We start from the raw sequence: 19,587 nt of genomic DNA, 5'->3' as shown, positions 1-19,587 counted from the left end.
TCTACTTTTGTAGAACTCATTTGCATTTGATCTATCACCTTGATCAGCAAAACAAAGGCTTCTTGTGCATGTGTGTGCATGTACATGTGTGAGAGAGAGAGGATCAGAGAGAGAGAAAAAGAGAGAGAGAGAGACCATGTCAGGTTTCTTTTGACTAGTGTTTGTGTATCGTTTTGTTATCCTTTGACTTTTAATCTATCTGTATTTCTCTACTTAAAATGTTTCCTTTAGACAGCATATAATTAGGTCTTTGCTGTCGTTGTTGTGTGTGTGTGTGTGTGTGTGCGTGTGTGTGTGTGTGCGTGAATTCAATGTAACAATCTCTGCTTTTTAATTGGGTATTTAGACTATTGTTATTTAATGTAATTTTTTATATCATTGTATTAAAACCTAGCATCCTGCTAACGGTTTCTGTTTGCTTATCTATTATCTGTTTCTTTTTTCTTCTTTTTCTGCCTACCTTTGAATTCAAATGTTTTATTATTCCATTTTATCTCCACTATTGGCTTATTAGTTATATCTCATTTTGAGTTTTTAAGTGATTGCCACATGGTTAACAATATCTACATCTCTAACTTGTCACAGCCTATGTTCAAATAATATGGTACTGTTTCATGAACAGTATAAGAATTTTACAACTGTATATTTCTGATTCATCCCTTGCATCTTTTGCACTACTGCTATTATAAGTTTTACATTTACTACTAGGTAAAAACTATAATTTTTGTTTCAGACAGTAAATTTTTTAATTATTAAAAATAAAGAAATTTTTTAATATTTACCTTATAGCACTTATTTCTCTCTGTAGATCCATGTTTCTTTCTATCAACATAAACTTTTGCCAGAAGAACTTCCTTTTGTTTTTCTTGTAATACTGCTGGGAATGTAAGGTTATGTGAGTCTGAAAAATACTATCTAGATTCTTCTATTGTTTTCACTTTTGGAAACATTTATGCTGACTATAGAAGCCCTCCCCAGAAGCTGATGCTAGTGCCATGCTTCTTGTACAGCCTGCAGAACTGTGAACCAAACCTCTTTTTTTATAAATCACCCAGCCCAAGATATTCCTTTATAGCAACACACAAATGGACTAAGGCAGGTGGGACTGGGGTGCCAGAGTTTTCCTCAAAGCCCCTGCTCTACCTTCAGCTCTCTGATATTCTTGCTTGCCTGTGCCACGGAGGTGGTCACCCTATGCTCCTGCCCCAAACATACTGGCTGCTCCTTCTTAACCAATCTAGGTTCACAGTGGGTTTGTGGGGACAACTCTGTTATTTTGTGCCCTGTCAGTTTTACACTGATCCTTATTTCTTGGATTTTGAGGCTTTCTTAACATTCCTGTCTCTCCTCTCTATGGCATTAACACTTTGTCTAGTATCTGTTGTTGCTTTTGAGCTGGAGCTTCCTCCTGTCCCTTAAAATGATTTGCCTCTTTTCCCTTAGAAAAATGTCCTCTAGGGTTTTTTTTTTTTTTCTTTCATCGTTCCTACATTGAAACTGGTTTTCGCTTGTACCTTGGGAATGATGTACTTTACTGCTCCTCCCCTAAGAGCACTGGGGTCCAGGAAATGGGTAGTGTTTTGTGAGTGGTCTCTCGTAGCGGTCAAGTACATCCTGCATGTGCATAACTGAAGAGGGTCCCTTCTGGTCTTCTGCTCTGCTCCTGGTCTTTCTGGTGAACAGCTTGGGGAGGCCATGGCAAGAAGGTTGGGAGTGAGTGCAAATTCCTCTTATGTCTGGACCTGCAGTTGCTCTGAACTGACACTTGACCTTTAAAAATTTGTTGAATTCTGGTCGTCTTCTTCTTACTTACTTGAGCGGCAGTCACTTGTATCTCCGAGTTCTGTTACAAGAATTGAGAGAACAAGAATTTCATGTTGGAAAGGGGTGCCCTCATTTGGAATTCAGGATATGTATTTGCCTTGCAACGTCAGTTCTCCGATGGCCTCAAGGAAAGTGACTGATTGTGACCAAACCAGCTACATGGTGGGAGTTACGCTCTTTAAACTTTTCTTCATCCCAAGTGGAAGCAGAATTCTATTCTTTTAGGAGACTAACAGTAATATAAGACTCTGAAATGAAAGAGAGAGACAGGGCAAGGAAGGAAGGAAAGAAAAAAGGAAGGGAAAGAGGAAGAAAGGAAGGAAGGAAAGAAGGAAGGCGGGCTGTATATAGCACTTTATTATTCTTAATATGCAATGCCCACATCTGACATTACTAACCAAATTTTATTAAGCCCTCACTGAGCCAGGTACTTATTAAGCCAGGTCCTGCCTATTTTAAGCTTTCATATATGTAATCTCGTTTAATTATCATGTCAATCTTATGACATGCATACTAATACTACACTCATTTTACTAATATTTTACTCAGTTATAATACTCATTTTCTAAATCCTGAGACTTAGAAAGCTTAATTTGCTCACGATTATACAACTAGGCTTTTTGTCAGTAGTACTAAGCTTGTTCCTTTTTACCTAAGCTGTCTAAACATGTTTGTGGTATCTATAGATATTATTGCTTTAATTTACAGATGAAGACGCTGAGGTTAAGAAACAAGTGACTGCTATGAGATCATAAAGAAAATGCATAAGTGGTGGAAACAATTAGAAAATAGGTGTTTTGATTTTAAGTTGCAAGTACTCTCCATTCCACAGAGATATTGGAAATGGCTTGAAGGAGGGTCCATGGAGTATCTTCTCTAAATTCTCCACAGCACTTTATACAGCTCCAAATGCATAATGAAACTTAAATAAATCTTACTGAATTAAAAAGAAGGAAAAAACATGAGAGGAAGTCATCGAGAATGGAGAGAGGGAGAGAAATAGAAATAGAGGGAAGATTATAAAGATGAAAAGGACAAGAAGAAGAACAGTCCATATTTGTAAAATATTTTAGAAGAAAAATAAAATTTCCTTCTATGTGCTGTCAGGACATGCTTTTTAATTTGTGGAAGTCACACACTGCAGATGTTGCCTTCTGGGTTGCTGGTAGGATCACCATGACAAAGGCGCTGCCTCATCTATAAATAGACGGTCAGATTGATTTCACATCCTGCCCTGGTTCTTCCGACTGCTTGATGGGTGTGACAACACAATCGATGAGTGATCCCATCCACTCTGCCTGCACAGGCCTCGCCTGCACTGTCTTCTGGAAGATGACAATCAGGCTCATTAAATCCAGCACAAAGAAGCTTCAAAGACATTTGTCCTATCAGAGAAATTGAGCCTGAGTCCATTGCCATTGCATCAAAAGGAATTGAGATTTAATCAGCCATCCCGCCCAAACCTATTGTTAGTAAGACAGTTTGGATCTTTCCTTTGCCTGTTTGGATTGACGTTAACTGGAACTTCAATGGCCAGAGCTGATGTCCATTCCAGCCCAGGCATGAAAAAGCTATTCAACTGGACATTGATAGGTTTCCATTGTAAGTGTTGCTTTAATGTATTTGAGGTACCTGGAACTGTGGCTTGAAAAACTAACTCTGAGTCCTGCCACAGAAATTCTTGACCTTGGGCAAGTCATTTAACTACCCTGAGCCCCAGTGTTTCCTTCCTACTGTGCTTAGGAGCATAGATTATGCACTGGGTCAAAGCCTCTGCAAACTTGAGAGTCTCTAAAAGTCAGTGCCCTCATATATGAATATAAACAACAGTAGCATGTCCCTCAGAAGTTGCTATGAGCATTACATAAAAGGAGTGCCTTGTCCATGGCTTCCTGGTCACATGATGACGAGAATGATGACAAACTAATCATTCAGTGTATGAATGGAAAAAAACAGTTAAATCGTAATTTTAGAAATATTAAGGTGACAGCTCTTATTATTATTGTTATTAGAAATATTTAGAGTGCTTAGTCAAGGTGTCTATTAATATGTATTCATTCATTTAATTAGCATGTATTATGGACATATTGTGCAATTGAGCTACTTATAAAACCAGAAACAACTTTTGTCTATTATAACAAAGATCAAGAATCACATACTGATTTCTGGTTTTGCATAGACCAGTTCCACAGTGATCTGCGAAGTTTCACCCCTACATAGATGGTCAGATTCAATGCCATTTCTCATGCTGGCCTTCAAAGCTGACACGCTTGTGAACAAGAAAGACCAGGTCTGAGGGCCTAAAGGCAACTTTGAAATTGCTTTGTTAAGTATGTGGAATTCAAAGTTTTTTTCCAGTTAAACTTAACCCTATTCTTGTGAGGGAAGTCTCCATTTATTTGAAGATTTCTTTAATGCTCTGCCATTGTTTTAATACCATGCTTGTTTTGCACTTTAGAATAGTATATAAAAAGTCACAGCAAACCCAACACGTCTATGTAAAAGCCAGTGATGGAACTGGAGTCCCATTTAGGGCAGGAAACTCTTGTCTCTAACTAGAAACTCAGCAAATACATGTATTGTCACCTCCCCAGGTGATGAAACCTGAGGCCCAGAGTAGAGTGTGCTGGGCTGTACACAGCCCAGCTCTGAATCCAGATCTTAAGAGGCTGTCTGTGTTGTGCTAACCTCCTTCCTCCCTGATGGCAATGCGGAGCCAGGCAGAGGACAGAGGAAGACAGAAATATGATTGGATTTGCATGTTATTATAGAAGACACTTAGGACCGATTTTGCATTTTTACTTTGCTATGGTGCTGAGAGGTTTTCTGTATCTATCTCAGAATGTTATCCTGGCTATGCAAGTCACCTGAGTCAAAGAACTGGTTTGGCAAAACCCGATAACCAGATCAGCCTGAGGTTTTCATTTGTAGCTGGATTGACTTAGGGATGGGGTAGATAACTCCTGGATGTGGAAAAAGTCCAAACTCTCACTTATGAAGAGATGTCCTTCTCCTAGATGTAACACCTTTCATTCCCCAAAGGATTTAAGCTTCCAGTGCTGAGACCCTTGGGTGGAGAACTGCTTTTAGGAGTGAGTCTTCAGCATCCGTTCCTTTCTGTTCCTAATTTTTTGAGGGTGGTGTTGGAGGAACCCATGGGCGGGGAGATGAATAGCAGAGGGCAGCCTGAAAACAGAGGGAGAGGAGGCTTGGAAAGACCAAGACAAATTAAGTAAGTTATATTTAGCAAGGGAGAAAACAATATTTGTACTTTGTATCAGAGGCTATATTACCCCTTTCTCTGCAATATTATTTAATCTTTTAATTTTCACAGCATTCTATTAGAAAGTCATTACTATAATCCTCATTTTCAGATGACAAATGGAGACTCAGTGAAGTTCTGTAGCTGGCCAAGGTCACAGGATTACTAAAAAGCAGAGCTGCAGGAGTCCAGCTCTGCCAGACCCCAAAGCCCCTGATCTCCACTTCACCTCATGCATCCAGGGGTGATACTGTTTGGGTGGGTGGGGACAGTAATCCCTGAAATGCCCTTTCTTTTCATATCTGCCATCCAGAGGAAATTCTTCCTCTGAACCAGCCCCAAATCCTCTGTTCAGCCTCCCTGTAGCTTCAAGCTGTTCTCCCTCCCTGTCCCCTGGATTCTGGTATCACATGTCTATATCACACACTGCAGATAGCCCAACCCCCACAGTTTAGGGGGGTATCTCATTGTATTTCAAGCAAAAACCTGATTTCATGTGCATCTTATGCCTTTTTCTTGACTGGTGAATATCTTGTCCACATTAAGTGCTCAATAAATCCTGCTCTGGATACTGGCAGATGTGGATAATTAATGCTAAGGAAACCAAACAGCAGCTCTGTGAATTTCTGTGACCAAGATACGGATCGTTGTCTGAACTGACATGCAAACAGGGTTCATCCAGGCACACACACCCCTGGGCCATGTTTGCACAACTCTTCCATTTGCATTACCTTCTCTCCTGCAGAGAAATAGTAGATTACCCATTGCCAATGAATGGAGCTCATTCTGTTCTTGCTCATGGGAAAGTAAAAAAATCTCACTCATTTAGAATGTGGCTTCCAGAAGAAGGAGGTGATGTGAAGGTCGCAGTAATCCCAGAACCAGGCAGATGGGTGAACAGGACTGAACTCACTGTATGTTGTGCTGCTATGGCACACAGTGGATTTTCCACAACAACTTAGTCTAGATACTGGGAATTTTCTGTTTATGGCTGCATTTTCTCATATTTGTGGGATTGTACTATGTTGAATTACAAGGATGAAGTGAGATGGAGGAAAATATCATTTATTATGAATAGAGGATATCTATTTCAGTCCTTTGTTCACATTCACTCTTTGATATCATTTAAAAAATACATTATATGAATATGCCCTAGCTCTTGTATTTTTTATTCTTCACCTGTTAATGAACATTTGGGTTATTTCCAGGTTTTGGTTATTTTGAGTAACACTGCTTTAAAAATTCATGTAGAACTATTTGTGTGAACATATGTTTTTATTTGTCTTGAGTAAAACAGAAGTAGAATTGTTGAGTCACACGATAAGTAGATTTAACATTATAAAATCTGCCAAACATTTTTCCAAAGGTCTTATGCCATTTTACACTCTCACCAGCAGTGTATGAATTCCAGTTGCTCTATGTCCTCATCAACACTTACTATATTGCTAGTAATTTTAGCACAGGCCAATCCGGTTGACAGGCAACTTCGCAATAATCAAAGAGCAGCCATCACCACCCTACATCTTCAGAAACACAAAACTGACCCAGAAAAAGACAACTGGTGATATGGTTTGGCTGTGTCCTCAGCCAAGTCTTACCTTGAATTGTAATAATCCCCATGTGTCAAGAGTGGGACTGGGTGGAGATAATTGAATCATGGGTGCAGTATTCCCATGCTGTTCTTGTGATAGAGAGTGAGTTCCCACAAGATCTGATGATCTTATACGAGGCTTCCTCCTTCGCTCAACACTCATTATCTCTGCTGCTGCCCTGTGAAGAGGTGTCTTCCACCATGAATGTAAGTTTCCTGAGGCCTCCCCAGCCATGCTGAACTGTGAGGCAATTAATCCTCTTTCCTTTATAAATTACCCAGTCTTGGACAGTTATTTATATAACAGCAGCATGAGAACAGACTAATACAGTAAATTAGTACTGCAGAGAGAGGAGTGCTGCTATAAATATACCCAAAAATGTAGAAGTAACTTTGGTTCTGGGTAATAGGCCGAGGTCTGAACAGTTTGGAGAGTTCAGAAGAAGATAGGAAAAATGTGGGAAAGTTTGGAACTTCCTAGGGACTTAGAAGGCTCAGAAGACAGGAAGATATGGAAAAGTTTGGAACTTCCTAGAGACTCGTTGAATAGCTTTGACCAAAATGCTGATAGTGATATGGACAATGAAGTCCAGGCTGAGGTGGTCTCAGATGAAAATAAGGAACTTGTTGGGAACTGGAGTAAAGGTCACTCTTACTATGCTTTAGCAGAGACTGGTGGCATTTTGTCCCTGCCTTAGAGATCTGTGGAACTTTGAACTTGAGAGAGATGATTTGCAGTAGCTGGGAGAAGAAATTTCTAAGTGGCAAGGCGTTCAAGATGAAGCAGAGCAAAAAGTTTGGGAAATTTGCAGCCTGACAATGTGATAGAAAAGAAAAACCCATTTTCTGGGGAGAAATTCAAGCCAGCTGAAGAAATCTGCATAAGTAACAAGGAGGAATGTTAATCACCAAGACAATGGGGAAAATGCCTCCAGGGCATACCAGAGACCTTTGTGACAGCCCCTCCTATCACAGGCCTGGAGGCCTATGAGGGAAAATGGTTTTCTGGGCCAGGTCCAGGGCCCCACTGCTGTGTGCAGCCTCCGGACTTAGTGTTCTGCATCCCAGCCATTCCAGCCGTGGCTAACAGAGGCCAAAGTACAGCTCAGGCCAGTGCTTCAGAGGGTGCAAGCCTCAAGCCTTGGCAGCTTCCACATGGTGTTGGGCCTTAAGGGGCACAGAAGTGAAGAATTAAGGTTTGCGAATCTTCGCCTAGATTTCAGAAGATGTATAGAAACTCCTGGATGTCCAGACAGAAGTTTGCTGCAGGGGCAGAGCCCTCATGAAGAACTTCTGTGAGGGCAGTGCAGGAGGGAAATATGGGTGGGATCCCCTACGTAGAGTCTCCACTAGGACACTATCTAATGGAGCTGTGAGAAGAGGACCACTGTCCTCCAGACCCCAAATGGTAGATCCACTGACAGCTTGCACACTGCACCTGCAAAAGCTGCAGACATTCAATGACAGCCCATGGAAGCAGCTAGGAAGGGGGCTGTACCCTGCAAAGCCACAGGGGCAGAATTGCCCAAGGCTGTTGGAGCCCACCTCTTGAATCAGTGTGACCTGGATGTGAGACAAGGAGTCAAAGGAGATCATTTTGGAATTTTAAGGTATAATGACTACCCTATTGGATTTTGGACTTGCATAGGGCCTGTAGCCCCTTTGTTGCGGTCAATTTCTCCCATTTGGAACAGGTGTATTTACTCAATACCTGTATCCCCATTGTATTTGGGAAGTAACAAACTTGCTTTTGATCTTCCAGGCTCATAGGCAGAAGGCCTTGTGTCAGATGAGACTTTAGACTTGGACTTTTGGATTAATGCAGGAATGAGTTAACACTTTGGGGGACTGTTGGGAAGGCATGATTGTGTTTTGAAATGTGAGAGCATGAGATGTGGGAGGGTCCATGGGGGAAAATGATATGGTTTGGCTCTGTGTCCCCAGCCAAATCTCACCTTGAATTGTAATAATCTCCATGTGTCAAGAGTAGGACCTGGTGGAGATAATTGAATCATGGGGGTAGCATTCCCCATGCTGTTCTTGTGATAGAGAGTGAGTTCTCATGAGACCTGATGGTTTTATAAGAGGCTTCCCCCTTTGCTTGGCACGCATTCTCTCTCCTGCTGCCCTGTGAAGAGGTGCCTTCCACCATGATTATAAGTTCCATGAGGCCTCCCCAGCCATGGTAAACTGTGAGCCAATTAAACCTCTTTCCTTTATAAATTACCCAGTCTCAGGTGTATCTTTATTAACAGCATGAGAAAGCACTAATACAACTGGCAAAAAGGAGTTCACATTGTAAATAGACAACTAAACATTTAGCACTTTTCTACCTAATTTTGCTTCTGGCAAGAGCATGAGCTGTAGATTTCAGTCCTGGCCCTGCCACTTACCAGCTTCATGGCCGTAGGCAAGTTAGTTAGCCACTCTGAGCCTTGCTTTTCTTATCCTTAAAAAGATGCAGTTATACCCACACTAGTGGATTGTTGAGAGAATTACATTTTATAAAAAAGTAAATAGAAGGATGTGTATCGAGGATTCAACAAATAAGAGGAGTAGTAATTATTTTTATTATTTCCATGGCCAGTAGGATTTTAAAAAAAGTGTTACTCTTTGCAGGTAGTTCAAAGACTATTTGGAAGGACAGAGAGACAGACAGGCCATGCAGGTGAGGTCAAAATCAGTACCTCCTTCTGAGACTCCTCAGAAGGAAGGACTACTTTAATCAGTCAGGACTCAAGGCAGCAGGGCTGGTGTTGGGGGAGGGAGGGAAGAGCGAGGAGGCTTCTCACAGAAAGTAATGCCTGAGCAAAGCTATGGGACAGTGAGCATCACTGAGCTGTTACATGGTTTAGAGGCAGAGTTTTAAATCCTTTTAGAGTAGGTCTTCTTTCTAGGGAATAAAAAGTAAGATATGAGATTCAGATTCTTGTGGATTTGGTTTTCTTTATTAATGGTGCCTAATGGCCTGTAATTAAGGCACAACTTGTTAGCTAAACCAACAATTACCATTTGTTTGAAATGCAAAAATAGAATAATGAATGGTCTTATTCAGCAGTTTTTCCCTTCTTTAATGGTTTGAGCAAGAGTTGGTTTTCAGTCTCTCACTTTTTCTCACTCTCTCCTTACCCCCTCACTTTACCTTCTCTTCCTTCCTGTTTTTCTTCCTCACTCCCTACATCCTTCACTCCACCCAGACACACACACACACACGCACACGCACGCACACACACACACACACACACACAGTGGAATTCCTCAGCTTTTATATAAATTGGCTCTCTTTTTAAGCATTTGGGGAATATTTCCCATCATTTAAACTTATTTCACAGCTTTCGTTACCACTCGACCTTTGCCCCTACACCTGATGTCAGTTTAAAATGAGCCCAACTGGAGGCAGATGAGTCTGGGTGGGAAGGATGGAAAAGCCAAGTGGGCCTGGTGTGGCTTGGTTAGAGGCAGGGCTGCTGTGACGCTCAGCTCAGCTCTAGTATGAGATGGATTTTCTGTTTGAGAGAACCATTGCTGCTGTAACATAGGCAGAAATGAGAGAGAGAGAGAGATACTGAGACTTGGGGTAGTGTCTTTGGAGACAAACACATCTGATTCAAATCCTGGATCTGGCCCTTATTTACTCTCAGTGGTGAGTTTTTAACCCCTCTTTCATTTTTCTTACCTTTAAAATGAGATTATAGATACGTATACACACATACTCATACATATATGCGTGTTTATGTATGTATGTATGTATATGAAGACTTTACCAGAATTGAATGAAATAATATAAAATTCCACAGTATGATGCCTGCCACATAGTGTCTCATATATTTTAATAGCTATTACTTATTTTTATGAGCTAATTCGTCCCCACCCCAAAATTCATATGATGAAGTCCTCAGCCCCAATATGACTGTATTTGGAGATAGGGGCTTTAAGGAGGTAATTAAGGTGGTCATAAGGGTGGGGGGCCCTATTCTGATAGGATTGATGTCTTTATAAGAAGAGGCAGAGACACCAGAGGTGTCTCTTTTTCTCTCTGTGTATGCACAGGACAAAGACCATGTGAGGACACAGTGAGAAGGCAGTCATCTGCAAGCCAGGAAGAGGCCCTCACCAGAAACCAAATATGTTGGCGACTTAATCATAGATTTTTAGCCTCCACCACTGTGAGATAATAAATGCCTTTTGTTTAGGGCTCCCAGTCTCTGGTGTTTTGTTATTCAGCATGAGCTGACTAAAATACTTATTAAGTGTCACCTCTTGTTTTACCTCAAGCACCTCAGAGTGACTCCTATGGGACAAAGAACAGAAAGCCTCATCATGAAACGAGTGGGGAAGGGTCTGGGTTTTAGAGGATGAGGCGCTCACTACTCAGAACATTCACCCATGAAGTCCCTCTCACCCTTGCTGCTCCCAGAGACCCTTAGCTCTAGCTTTGTCCAACTCTTTACAGTTTTGAGGTAATGCACAAAAACAGATGCACACAGAAGAGGTAAACCTCTGTGTTCATCATTCTTGCATTGCTATAAAGAAATACCTGAGACTGGGTAATTTGTAAAGAAACGAGGTTTAATTGGCTCACAGTTCCACAGGCTGGACAGGAAGCATTGTGCTGGCATTTGCTTGGCTTCTGGGGAGACCTCGGGAAACTTACAATCATGGTAGAAGGCAAAGGGGAGGTCCACACATCACATGGCTGGAGCAGGAGCAAAAGAGAGAGAGCGTGGGAGGTGTATTAGTCAGGATTCTCTAGAGGGACAGAACTAATAGGATAGATTTATATACAAAGGGGAGTTTATTAAGCAGTATTGACACACATGATCACAAGGAGATGTTCCACAATAGGCCATCTGCAAGCTGAGGAGCAAGGAAGCCAGTCCAAGTCCCCAAACCTCAAAACTAGGAGAGCTAATAGTGCAGCCTTCAGTCTGTGGTCAAAGATCCAAGAGTCCCAAAGCTGAAGAACTTGAAGTTTGATGTTCAAGGGCAGGAAGCATCCATCACAGAAGAAAGATGAAGGTAAAAAGACTCAGTCAGTCTAGGTCTTCTACGTTCCTCTGCCTGCTTTTATCTTAGCTGAGCTAGCAGCTGACTAGATGGTGCCCACCAGATTGAGGGTGGGTCTGCCTCTCCCAGTCCGCTGACTCACATGCTAATCTCCTTTGGCAACACCCTCACAGACACACCTAGGAACAATACTTTGCATCCTTCAATCCAATCAAGTTGACACTCAATGTTAACCATCACGGGAGGTGCTTCACAGTTTTAAACAACCAGATATCAGGATAACTCACTCACTATCATGAGGACAGTACCAAGGGAGATGGTGCTAGACCATTTATGAAAAATAACCTCCCACCAAGCCTCACCTCCCACACTGGAGATTACAATTTGACATGGTATTTGGGCAGGAACACGGATGCAAACCATATCATCTCTTGTCTCCAACTTACATGAAAACCATTTTTTTTTCCAGATTAGGTGTGCTCCAGATTACCTGAAGAATTTCAAAGTGTGTCCATGGTTTCCCAAGGCAGAGGCATATGTTTTTACATAGAGGGCTTCAGTGAGTCTATAATAACAGAAAGACTGAGGAGACAGGATTTTTTTTAAGGTTAAATGAATTAATACTGTGGAAGCCAATGGTGGCAGTGTGTAAGGAAGACAGAACTGTGCAAAGTCAGTAATCAAACATGATTAAATCATGCTGCTGCAGACAACTGTTCCCCAGAGTTAGAAAACCAAGCTAAAAATATGACTTTGTAACATTTTGCACCTCCGGTGCACTCATTGCACAGTCTATAGCTGCAGATAAAATTCTACCATGACAAACTTAAGGGTGGTAAAAAGGACACCCCCTGCCATTTCATGTTGTGCAATTGCAGGTTAAGGCTTAGCATAGACCACAACAAAAAAGAGCCATATGCAGATTCTTCATACACGGAGTCCCTTCTTTGCCCCTCTCTCACATAGATCTTAAGGGGAAATGAAAATAGCCTGGTATATAAGATTAACTTCTCTGGGTCCAATTTTTAAAATCTGCCAATGTATAAGCTAGCCTATTGCTCCTCAGAACTTAGCTTTCTCTTCTGTTAAGTCAAACTGATAATTTGTATCTCTCATGCATTAGGATTAAGTGAAAATATTACCTATGAAGTCTGTAGAAAACTTCCTCACACGTGAAATCTGCTTGGAAATGGTCCAGTTTCTTCCTTGTCTCATGACGTTGCTGTATTTGTTCAACATTCAGAGAGAGAGCAGAATGCAAATGCATAGGTCTTGAAGTCAGAAGATTGCTTGACAAAATGACCATAGGAAAGACTTCAAGCCTTTCTGGGTTTAGATTTCTTCATCTGTACAATGGAAATGATGTTCCCTATGCTTTTTCGGCTTGTATTTCATTTAAGTTTAAATGGGAGAGCTGGAAAATGTTCATACTATAAAGCAGTATACCAATGGTTGGTAAGGAAAGGGCTTTCAGTTGGGAGCATGCTACATCTCAGAATCATCTCTACATTAATAGCATAAAATTCAAATCCTCTAATATGAAAGATGAGAAGTTCTAGGAGAGAATCGGGTATGGTAGCAGGCATGTATTTTTACTGAAAATAGTTACTTTCCCAGGTAATACTGAAATTTCCTTCTCAGTGAGAACTATCTCAGTGAACAAAGATATATTTGTGAAATATAAATAACGGTGCTATCACTAATTTCAAGTTTTCTGCATATATTATTTGGTAAATTATAAAGTCGAAGTTATTGTCCTTATATTTAAGATAAAAATATTTTTAAAGCTATGCAACTATTTTAAGAGAAGATGAATTGATATCATGGAACTTGAATTCAGAACCAGGCTTGTCTCACTGGACCCATCCTAACTCTGTGCCCCTTAGAGCATCTTGTAGTCCATTAACTGATCTCAAAGGCCAAAGGCTCAGGGTGGAGGCTTGAGTTTTACTCCACAGACAATATAGACCTATTTCTTTGATCATAACGTTATGAGTAACAGAGCAATAATGAAATATTAAAGGAAACTTAAGGAGATCAGGGCATAACCTAAAACTTGTGAGATCAGTGTCTAAAAACTGCCCTAGAAACACATCAGTAGTATTCTGTAGGATGTATATGGGTGGGAGATGCATTATATAAATTACATAAATCATGAAATATAACTTAAAATTAATTATTTACCAATTTAAATACCACACTTAGTAAGCAATAGAAAAATTAAAATCAAAGATAAACTATAAGAATCATCTCATGGAGAAACTCACAAATGAATACTCTGGAAAGTCATCACAGATGGCCATAAAGAATTCTACCCCTCCCTGGACATACATCTTACTGTTCTTATCAAGGGTGGAGTCAGTTTCCTCTTTTCTCGAGTCTTGACTGGCTGATGACTTGTTGTAAGTAATATAAAATTGGCAGAAATGACCGTATGGTCTTCCAGGCTTAGCCTTTTAGAGGTATGGAAGATGGTTCTTTTGCCTTCTTGACACCCAGCTGTCTTGCAAAGAAAATCCAAGCCATCCTGCAGAAGAGAGGTTACATGAAGAAAGCTGTGAGGATGAGAAACCACAAGGGGAGAGGGTTCACATGGACAATAGAGATGCCCTAGCTGACAGTTAGCCCCAAAGCCCCAGACAGCTGAGAGAAACCAGCCACCAAATGAATGCAAAACCACTTGAATGGCCATAGCAGATGCCACTGTGTTCTATGTTGTAAATGTTTGTGTTTCCCTCAAAATTCATATATTAAAACCTAATCCCTAACATGATCGTATAAAGATGTGAGGTCTTTGGAAGGTGATTAGGCCAAATGAGATTCATGCTGTTATAAAATAAGTCTCTGAGCTGTCTTGCCCCTTTCACCATGTGAGGACACAGTATGAAGGCGCCATCTGTGAAGCAGAGGGGGAGCCCTCACTAGACACCAAATCTGCTGGTACTATGATCTTGGACTTCCCAGCCTCTAGTGTTCTAAGAAATAAATTTCTGGTATTATAAGTTACCCAGTTTAAAATGTTTTGTTATAGCAGCCTGAAAAGATCAAGACACTGTATGGAACACAAGAGCCACATAATCAATCTACACCATGATCAGAAAAAGTAAATTATTGCTGTTTTAAACTATGGAGTTTTGGGGTAGTTTGTTATTAGAAAAAGTGACTAAAGTTAAACCTGCAATCAAGGTGTCACTGTTGTGCTGTGAGGTGGGATAAGCTAGCATGCGTGTGTACGTGTCTGGCTGATGGGAGGCAGATGTCTGCAGACTTTCCCTGATGCCGTTCTATAGAGTCTCCTGGTACCGTTGATGAATACATAACTGATCTGTTCCACAAATGGCTACAATTTGTTTATGATGTGTCTTGAGAATGTTCTGATTAGCCTTGTCTCTGATGTTTGCAAAAGTTGTAAATGAAAGCTAACTGTAGTTCACTCCATAGGGTTTCTGATTAAAGTTATACAGGAATCAGCTCCCTCAAAGTCCATCACATGTTTGGATCCCATTGAATTCTATGCTTATCCCCTAGATCAAAATTACTGCATAGACACTTGGAGGAAATGCTTCACTCATTCCTTAACAAAACTGATGTGAGGTAATCAAGCCACTGAAGGGAACACAGAGCAGGTCATGCAAGAGGATTCAATTCTATATGAAATATTGGGCTGAGGAATAAATGAAATTTCAAACCCAGACTCAATGGTCTACCCTTAGTGTCACCTTCTATGTGGAGAGGAGAGTACCAAGAAAACATGTAGAATTAGCTTCCCTACTTCAGACCTCTCAAGTAAACCAGTTGCGTGTATTATTAATAATTTTCTTTTATAATTTTTTAATTTCTTCTAAAAAAATGGAATACATGTGCAGAATGTGCAGGTTTGTTACATAGGTATACGTGTGCCATGGTGGTTTGCTGGACCTATTGACCCAGGCTCTAAGTTCCTTCTCCTCACCTCCACCCCCCAACAGGCCCTGGTATGTGTTGTTCCCCTCTCTGTGTCCATGTATTCTCATTGTTCAACTCCCAATTATGAGTGAGAACATGCAGTGTTTGGTTTTCTATTCCTGTATTAGTTTGCTGAGGATGATGGCTTCCAGCTTCATCTGTGTCCCTGCAAAGTACATGATCTCATTCCTTTCTATGGCTGCATAGAATTCCACGGTGTATATGTACCACATTTTCTTTATCCAGTCTATCATTGACGGGCATTTGGGTTGAGTCCATGTCTTTGCTATTGTAAATAGTGCTGCAATAAACATATGTGTGCATGTATCTTTAGAGTAGAATGATTTATATTTCTTTGGGTATATAAGCAGTAATGGGACTGCTAGGTCAAATGGTATTTCTGATTCTGGATCCTTGAGGAATCGCCACACTGTCTTCCGGAATGATTGAACTAATTTACATTCCCACCAACAGTGTGTGAAAGTGTTCCTATTTCTCCACAGCCTCACCAGCGTCTATTGTTTCCTGACTTTTTAATAATCGCCATTCTGACTGGCATGAGATGGTATCATATTGTGGTTTTGATTTGCATTTCTCTGATGATCAATGATGTTGAGCTTTTTTTCATGTTTGTGGGGCACGTAAATGTCTTCTTTTGAGAAGTGTTTGTTCATATCCTTTGCCCACTTTTTGTTGGGGTTGTTTGCTTTTTCCTGTAAAATTGTTTGTCTTGTAAATTCTGGATATTGGACCTTTGTCAGATGGGTAGATTGCAAAAAACATATGGAGTACTTCACGAATTTGTGTGTCATCCTTGCACAGGGGCCAAGCTAATCTCTGTATCATTCCAATTTTAGTGTATGTGCTGCCAAAGTGAGCACTTATTAATAATTTTCTATTGCTGTGTAACAAATTTCCATAAACTTAGTGCCTTGAAACAATGTAAGTTTGTTATCTCCTAGTTTCCATGTGTCCAAAGCCAGTAAAGCTTAGCTAGGCCTATGCTCAGGATCTCCTAAAGCTGGAATCAAGTGACTATCTGAGCTGCATTTCTTCTAGAGCTTAGAGTCTTTTTGTCCAAGTTCATATCGTTGGAAGAATTCAGTTCCTTGTGGCTGTAGGACTGAGGTTCTTGCTTCTTGGTGGCCGTCAGACAGGGCTGTTGTCAACAAGTACAGGCCACCCAGAGTTCCCAGACACCTGACCCTCTTGCAGGCCTTCTCATAATGTAGTAACTCATGTACTCAAGGCCAGGAAGAGAATCTCTCATTTCAGCTTGCTATGATGGAGTCTTATGTGACATATCATGATCATGGGAGTGGCTATCCTCAATTTGTCATATTTTATTGGCTAGAAGTAATCACAGTTTCCACCTGCACTCAGGAACCAGAAATTATGAAAGGGCATGACTTATTGGAGGTCATCTCAGAATTCTACCTACCACAATGTGTTAGGAGAGGTTGCTCCCACATTATTTTCAGATAAATACTGCAATCACAACACCAGAAGTGTGCGGAATAGCTCTCACATTATTCTTTTTTTTTTTTTTTTTTTTTTTTTTTTGAGACTTGATCTCACCCTATTACCCAGTCTGAGTGCAGTGGAATGATCATAGTTCACTGCAGCTTTGACCTCAGGGGTTCAAGTGATCCTTCCACCTTAGCCTCCTGAGTAGCTGGGACTACAGGCACATGCCACCATGCCCTGATAATTTTTTTTTTAATGTAGAGACAGAGTCTTTTTATGTTACCCAGGCTGGTATTGAGCTCCTGGACTCAAGTGATCCTCCCACCTCAGCCTCCCAAAATGCTTGGATTATAGGCATGAGCCACCGCACCTGGCCTCAGGTCATTCTTGACCCCTTTATGAGAAGGCATACTCAAGGCCATTGTTGACCTAAAGGATGAAGACTAAGTTCAGTGGTAGAAAGGTGTGAGGAAGCACAAAGATTCTGCTGTAAAAATGCAAATTCAAAGGACCAGGGGCATTGGAATGAAAATTGCTACATGAAAATCTGAAGGACTTGAGTGCAGCTGAAAGAAATGTGTCTTCCTCCTTAATTGTTTTAAATATTGAGGCATCCATTGAAAAGTTTTCAGTAATTTTTTTTTTCTGGGTCTTCTTAAATTAGGAAAAGTAGCTGTATGAAGATGGATCTAAATAGTGAAAGAGTATGCATTGTGATGGCTCCTGTCAACAAGAATTTTCCAGTGAAGATTGTATTGACTTGTGCAGAGGCACATTTTAACTGGGCACCCACATTATGCTAGGCAATTTCATGTAAAGAATCATATTTAATCCTCACTGTGAGATGATGCTATTTTCACTTTCAGTTACAGAAAACAAGGCCCAGAGAAATAAACAATGTCCTCCATCTGGATTGTGCCTGCTGTAGGAACAGGAAGTAGGCTCTGCTCATGTCTGGGTATCCACTGCTTTCAGATCACAGACAATCAGTCACTGCTCCTCACACAGCTGCTAAGTGGTGTGATCAGGACTGAAACCCCAGTGCCTCTGACTTCAAAGCCTATGCTGCTCCACTGCACCACAGCATCCATTTCATCAAAGTCAGGAATTCCCCCGTTTTATCTTGAATCTCTATCAGCTGGCCCTGGGTGGTCGTCGTTCATGTTACTCATCATCTGTGTTATCAGTAGGAATGCTTCCGGTATTACAGAAAGGGGACCGTGCGTCAGAAAATGGTTACAAAGTGGCGAAAACTGACCTGACTGGGGATGTAGTCAAAGGGCAGGAACGGAGGGTGGGACAGGTCAAGGAGGTGACCAGAAAGGCACTCACCAGGGGAGCAAAATATAAAGAGGCACCAAAACACTCAGCAGTCCTGATAAATAATATTTTAGTGCAATATTTTAAAAATCAGAATTTTTGTAAAAATATCCAATGGTGAAGAAAATATCAACACTGTAAGTAAAGATGGGATCGCACCCTGCCCTTGCCAGACTCACTCATTCACTTCATCCTCATTACCTTACAGCCCTGAGAGGAGGCAGAAGCCATAAAGAATGAGACCAGAGGAAAAAACCTCTCCTACTCCCATTTCTCCAGGTTTCTAGGAACAGGAATGAGGGAGAAGCAAGGGAATTCTTATCTGCAGAGGTCAGATTTCAGAGAAGTGACCATGATCTCTAGGAAAAGCATAGAAGCTTAGCCATGGAAAGATCAGGGATCAGGATTCAGGAGACCTGTGTTCTGGTCTGGGCACCAGCACTAACTCACTGTGTGATTTGGGGCTAGCCCTTTTCTTTGGGCCTCAATGTACTCATTTTTAAAATGGGAGCTTTGAATTGAGTGCTTTCTGGGGTCCTTTCCAACTCAGACATTCTACAAGGCTATGGACTAGCAGATTCCAGGGAGAATACTCTGTCCTTTACTCTATGTGGAAGTGCAGAATTCCAGAGAAAACTTCAGTGGGTCAAATATGGACATCTTCTGTCTATTAACTTTCCTTGCCTCTTTTCTCTTTCGTTTAGTGGTCAGTGGGCCACAAGAAGAGGCTAGTGGTCAGTTTCCACTGGTCCCTAGAAGTCAGGTCCCATGGAAGGTTGAAGTACTTAGCTTCTTGTAACTCTAGAACATCAGCGCTGACAGTACAACATTGGCCAGCTATGTCATAAGTCAGTTTGTACTAAAGATAATAACTACTGCAATTAGCTGGGCATGGTGGCACATACCTCTAGTCTTAGCTACTTGAGAGGCTGAGGTGAGAGGATTACCCAATCCTGGGAGGTCAAGGCTGCAGAGAGCCATGATCTTGCCACTGCACTACAGCCGGGGTGATAGAGTGAGATCCTGTGTCAAAAAAATCAATCAAACAGACACACAAAGATAATAGCTGCTGTGTATGGATATGTAATTATGTAATAATAGCTGAGAGGCTGTATATAATAATGGTCTACTCCTGCACACAGCTGCTGGTATAGTGTTCTGTTTCTGCCTC

The 19,587-nt window shown here is 41.1% G+C and overlaps 1 long non-coding RNA gene and 1 other non-coding gene across 2 annotated transcripts in view; one reads left to right on the top strand and one right to left on the bottom strand.

The window, feature by feature from the left end:
• LOC107972674 (uncharacterized) overlaps window positions 1-19,587 on the top strand; it is a 260,787-nt gene that overhangs the window by 145,395 nt on the left and 95,805 nt on the right. The window lies entirely within an intron of this gene.
• LOC112208329 (U6 spliceosomal RNA) lies at window positions 16,407-16,510 on the bottom strand. Its single transcript, XR_002942731.1, has one exon. It is a non-coding gene; the product is annotated as a U6 spliceosomal RNA (small nuclear RNA).

This window comes from Pan troglodytes, chromosome 12, assembly GCF_028858775.2.
Source record: "Pan troglodytes isolate AG18354 chromosome 12, NHGRI_mPanTro3-v2.0_pri, whole genome shotgun sequence".
Taxonomy (NCBI): Eukaryota; Metazoa; Chordata; class Mammalia; order Primates; family Hominidae; genus Pan; species Pan troglodytes.
This window is presented reverse-complemented; position numbering and strand designations above follow the sequence as displayed.